Genomic DNA, 5,930 nt, shown 5'->3' on the forward strand with positions numbered 1-5,930 from the left:
TGAGCCAGATGCTATAGACTGAATGTCTGTGTTCCCCAAGATAATATACTGAATTCGAACTGCCAATGTGATAGTAGTATGAGATATTATGGACTTTTGCAAATGATGTGGTCATGAGGGTAGAACTCTTATGAACGGAAATACTGCCGTTATAGAACAGACCCCAAAAAGATCCCTCCTCCCTTCCACCCATGTAAGGAGACACAGTAAGATGATGGTAATCCATGAACCATGCACTCACTAGACACCAAATCTGCTGGAGTCTTGATCTTGTAATTTAAGCCTCCAGATCTGCAAGAAATAAATTTCTGTTGTTTAAGCCACCCAGTAGTCTATGAAATTTTTGTTATAGCAGCCCAAACTACTTCCACCCAGGAAAGTTCCCTTTGAAAAGTCGCAATAGTAAACAGCCCCCAGTACAAGGTAGACATGTAAGCAAGGAAACTTGGGAATGCAGCAATTCCACAATGCCAAAGATTTGTTGCTTTGATGCCTACTGAAGAGCTGGGTTAGAGCTGGGAATGATTGCATTACAAGGAGAAAGTATCTCTGAGTGCTCAGGAGGGGAAGTTGGTGACAAGGGTCCCATATTTGCCAGGGCACTAGGTTTCTTCTTTCCTATGCTGGGGAAGGAGCACTGACCATGACCCTAGAAAGAGACTACTCAGTTTACACTCCAGCACAGCTTCAAATCCAAGGGCTTTTTCTATAGTACGGCCTCATCCTTCCTCAAAGCTTCTCTGGAGAACCAAAGATTTCCCCACATTTTAGGGGGAAGGGTAGATGTAGGGAGAGGAGGTAAGTATCTCATACAAGCTTTTCTCCCATAATCAACTTAAAAAAGAATCTCAGAAGAACTGCAAACAGACTCAGTGGAGAAGGCAGACCCTAGCCCACACACAGACACTCTGTCTCCCTGGAGTGGCTTAACATCAGGTCATCCCTGGCTTCTCTCACACTCCAAGACAGAGATGGTATGATAATAAGCAGGAGATGCTGCTTTGAAGTCCATTCTGTAGACTGCAACTCCATTTCCCTAATAACATAGATATCAAATCAACTAAAGCGTGATGGAATGTAGGGGGAAAGAATGATGCAAAAGAAGAGGGGCTTACCTCTTCTTGATCTTTGGCAGACATCTATTCCAGCTTGGTTCAAGCTCACTATGAGGAGAGTTTTCAGTCTGCATCTAGACCCACTTGCACAGTTAATCATCTGGGCCACCTCTGGCCAGCCCCCTTTCATCCAGTTCCCAATCATTCTGCTGGAGGGACATCCCTTTTGCATACAAATGTGTCCCCAAGAATCATGAAGTAATTGTTTGTTTCACTCATCCAGGAAATGACATAATTGTATATAGCAACTGCTCAGCGTCTACTTGAATGGTGTGAAAACACCATGAAGGAAACGTGGAGAAAATGCAGAAGGAGATATTAAAAGTATGTAACTCCTTATAACATGAATACTTCTCCTTGGCAGGTGAAACCCCTTATATTCACCCCAATTAAAAATTAAATGGTATTAAACATGGAAAACCATGTAAAATCAATGATCAAACTAATCCAAACCATTAAAGAATCCAACAAGGTAGCAGAATGTCAAATTAACATGCAAAAGTCAGCAGCATTCATATGAAAAACAGCAAGCTTATTTACAATAACAACAATAATAGATAAACTTACCAAGAAATGATCTGAAACTGAATGAAGAAAACTACAAAATATCATATAAAATGAATAATGGACATAAATACAGACAAGACGTCATACAGCAATTTCTCCCTGTCCCTCTTTGCTAAGTACGAACATAAGATATGTACGACATGAAAGAAGAAGCTGAATGAGAACTCTGAAAGGTGGTTAGAAGAAGATGAACTGCCTTGAGACTCTAGGATTTGAACAAGATAGCAACAGGGCCTCTTAGCCCCGGTCCAACTCAAGAAGGAAATCCAGATCCAGTATTTTCAGCTCCTCAGTTGATGAACAGAACACAGCCAAGGTAGGCTTGTCCTCCTCCAGATGTAATGAGAGTCTTAGGAACCATTCCAAATAGCACTAACAAGAGGGGGTCCTTGGGAAATGTCACTGACAAAAGAAAGCAAAATAAGATTATCCTTCCCTGTCAGAAATGAGACCCATTCCCCCAGGTAGAGCCTTCTGGGCAGCAGCAGCAAGAATGACCTTGTCACTGTAGGAGAGGAATAAAATAAGGCTTTCTTCTAAGCTTCTAGGTTCTGTGCTGGGCAAAGAGTTAAACTGACATGAGACATATTAACAAAAGAAAAAATATAATTGCATAATAATATAAATATGCATGGAGTTTTTAAATTACAAGACTCAAGGAGGTGGCCAGATTATTGAGAGTTTGTTTCAATTTTTACCAATCTGTTAAATTAACATTTCTTTGTAATAAACATTACTACCACTTGAGCAAGGTTTATTACTGTTGTGATTATGTCCACAAATTAAGGGCATTTTCCTTACTTCTACTGAGGTGAATAAAATCAACCTTGTCAGTAAATTTTGGCATTCTTCTGAGAAATAATGATTTGCTTCAAGCCCGCTCTGTGTGCTGCCAGCACATTTCTTTAATTCTGCCCACTGGAAGAACAAAACCTCTCAGTGTAATTTCTCCAGTTATGACTACATTTAAACATACCCGTCATGGGTTAAAAAGTGAGACAAGACAAGTTACTCTGATAACTCCAACATGTGGTCCATATTTTGTGACAGCTCCAGCTGGAAAGTGCAGATGGATGTCTGTGTTGTTACAAAGATCAAAACTTTCAACAGCATTAGTTAGATTTTTTTTATTGTTGCAAAGTCAGGTAATAGCAAGATGAGTAGACTCCTTCATGACTCCCCTTTCTGACCAGTTAGAGTTAAATGACCTTTGCCATCCATTCAACTTGCCTCCACAAATATGTTTTCCTTACCTAAGGGAGTCCAAACAAAACCTATATCCACTCCTGGTTGATTCAAATGCCCATTTCATACATCTTAAGCCCAAGCATATGTTTCAGAGCATGGAAATTAATCAAAATTGATACTGCAGGTGGTAGGGTCAAGTCAGCACTGTGATTCATAGATTCAGGTTTTGAATCTTTGAAGACATGTTCTCTGTAAACTTCTCCCTCAGTCACATCAGAATGGTCCAGTTTGGCTTCCTTATATTGTCCTTCTGCAACCTTCATGGCAATAGCTGGGCAAATGGCCCCAAAGTCTCTGTCCAGAGAATGAACCCATGCCTCTCTGGTATACCTGGTGAAGATGTGAAGAGGAGTAACCTGAGGGACTTGAATCTGCTTAGGAGTCAGCCCATGCTGCTCCACTTGCTTTGGGATCAAGTATCTGTCAGCAATTTGTCTTCTCCTCTTGCGTATACACTGGCACCTAAATAATCTCCATTCTTTTCAACAATGGATATTGGCAGTAGTTATAAAAAGAACTTGGAAAAAGTCAAAGACCACATTTAGATAATTTTCTTTGAAGTTATAGGATTATCTTGTAGACATTTTTCTTGTTGGTCAACCTCCTCTAATAGGAACACTGGATTATTAATGTCAACAGACTTCAAGTCATTGATTACATAACCAGGGATACTGCCAACATAGCTGTGCCTGTGTCCTTATATGTCAGACTGAACACATATCCTCCAAGTGCAAACACTTTGAACTCTTGACCTAGAGTCTTGGCCACTAATCTTCCCAAATTTGTTTTACCTACTCCAAGAGGGCCTGCAACACAAGGAAGGGGCACTTCAGATTGCTTTTTTAGAAGTCTGATACCCAAATATTTAAGTACTCTTTTCGTCAATTTTTCTGTTACATAATCGTCATTTTCCAGAAAAATCTGGGCTACTCAAATATCCAGATGATTAGTTGTACTTCTGTTCCAAGGAAGTTCCACCATAAGTTTTAAATAATTTATAATCAGAGCATATTTTTACATGGACTAGAGAATTTTTTTTAGTCTTTTTGTTTCTTTGACACAGAATTTATGGGCCTGTTCTGACATACGAGATGCTTATATATATTTATTTTTCTAGCATGAGATTTTCATCATTATCTACATCCTCCTCTTCATCTTCTAAAGTTCCTGGGATGTGTATAATTCTCCTATGAGGGCATATTACTATAAAATACTTATTATCCTCTGGTTTGTGTTTTCTGTTTTTTAAAGCAATTTTCGTCCTTCCATTTCCTTGATAAGGAGTGGTATCATCCTCTTAAATGGTTCCTCTATACTCACAGTATCTAAAATTTGGAGCTTATTTTGATTGACTATTAGGTGTCCAGATGTGTAGTAAATCTTCCCTTGGAGAACTATCTTAAAAAAAAACAACTCAATTTAACAACAGTAGGAACACACATATCTGACATTTCAACTAATTTTAGTGCAGGTTTCTAAAATTGTTCTGATACTTCTCCTGGCACCTCTCTAGTATTACAGATGTTAAGAAACTTCTCAAGTTGGTCCAATAGTTCCACTTCAACAACAGGATATGGCTTCTCATTTATGACCTGTACAATCGGAAAACAGCACAGGCATGAAGCCAGCAAAATAGAGTGGAGTTTGGGCCAGTTATTACCCACAACCTGTACTGTCAGTGCACCTGTCCCAATCGTGTGCAGAGGTGGCAGGTCCTAAGCATTGCTGGCAACGTGGGTCATGTTAGACATGAGGTTCAGGATGGTGCCCTGCAACCTTTTATCAGGTAGCTCCACATCAACTGTGGATTGTGGGCTCAGTCCACACTTGGTGCACATGGGGAATCTGGGAAGCAGAAAGCCCCCAGGGTGAACAGAAGCAGGTTGTGGCTGGAGGAAAATTATTGGAAGATGAGTGAAGAAAATGTATATTAAATAAAGTTTATCTTACTGTGTAGATAAGTCAGGTGAAAAGAGTGTCTCTGGGAGTAGCTCTCTTCCTGGTACAGATGCTTTACTAATAGAAATGTCCTTTGTCAATATAAATTTCCTCAACAAAAGGAAAATTTATACTTTATTTTAGCCCGTTAAGAAAGAGGTCAAGAGCTTTTCTTCATCTGCTAGCTGCCAATTGCTTTCAGTTCAAAATAATTTACACACCAAAGTGGTTTATTTGGGAGTGCATGTTCTGAACTCTGAAAGGAAGGGACTTATTGTGGGAAGTCTTTTTCGATTCTCCAACCCAGAGATACCCAAGTTGCCAGGGGCCACCAGTAAGTGGGATTCTGATGCAACATGCTTCAATGCAGCCTCTTCATCCCCAAAGGTATGGTGCATACCAGTGGGGTATATTACTACAGATTCTCCAGCCATTGAGAAAAATGCAGTTATATGCTCATAAATTTGACAAATTGGTAAAAGGAAACAATTTAGAAAACATTTTAAACTAAAATACTCAACCAAGATGAAGTAGGTAATATGAATAGTCACATAAACATTAAAGATATGTAATTGATAATTAAAAGACCTGGAAACAAAACTACTGGGGCCACTGAAAAATTCTAACAAAGTTCTAAATGCAAATTAACAAAGATTTTCAACAATATTGATACCAACCTTGACATCAGTTTCCCTACATTAAACCCAGCATATATGGGGTTAAAACCAAAACACTCATTCCCTGCTTACTCCCTGGCTTCCTGGCTCCAGAATCAACTATACTCCATGGAGACAGACACAGCCAAGGACAAGTACCTGCATTAATTATCACCTCCCTGCAAAGAGATACCAGGCTGGTGGGAAAGCTGCTGACCAGCAAGGCCATATGCTCCTCCTCCCCTACCTAAAACCCCAAATCAAAACCCTTCCTTCCAGCTTTTCGGGGAGTTTGGGATTTCAGCATTAGCTGCCCTCTCTCCTTGCTCAGCACTGTGCATAAATAAAATTCCTACTGTCTTCTACTACACCAGGTGTCAGAAATTGGTTTGCTGTGCAATGGGTG

General features: G+C 39.8%; 1 pseudogene; it reads right to left on the minus strand.

Moving 5' to 3' along the window:
• Positions 1 to 2,512: 2,512 nt before the first annotated feature.
• LOC103544730 (lon protease homolog 2, peroxisomal pseudogene) lies at positions 2,513 to 5,302 on the minus strand (annotated as a pseudogene).
• Between the last annotated feature and the right edge of the window lie 628 nt (positions 5,303 to 5,930).

This window comes from Equus przewalskii, unplaced genomic scaffold, assembly GCF_037783145.1.
Source record: "Equus przewalskii isolate Varuska unplaced genomic scaffold, EquPr2 contig_12173, whole genome shotgun sequence".
Lineage (NCBI taxonomy): Eukaryota > Metazoa > Chordata > Mammalia > Perissodactyla > Equidae > Equus > Equus przewalskii.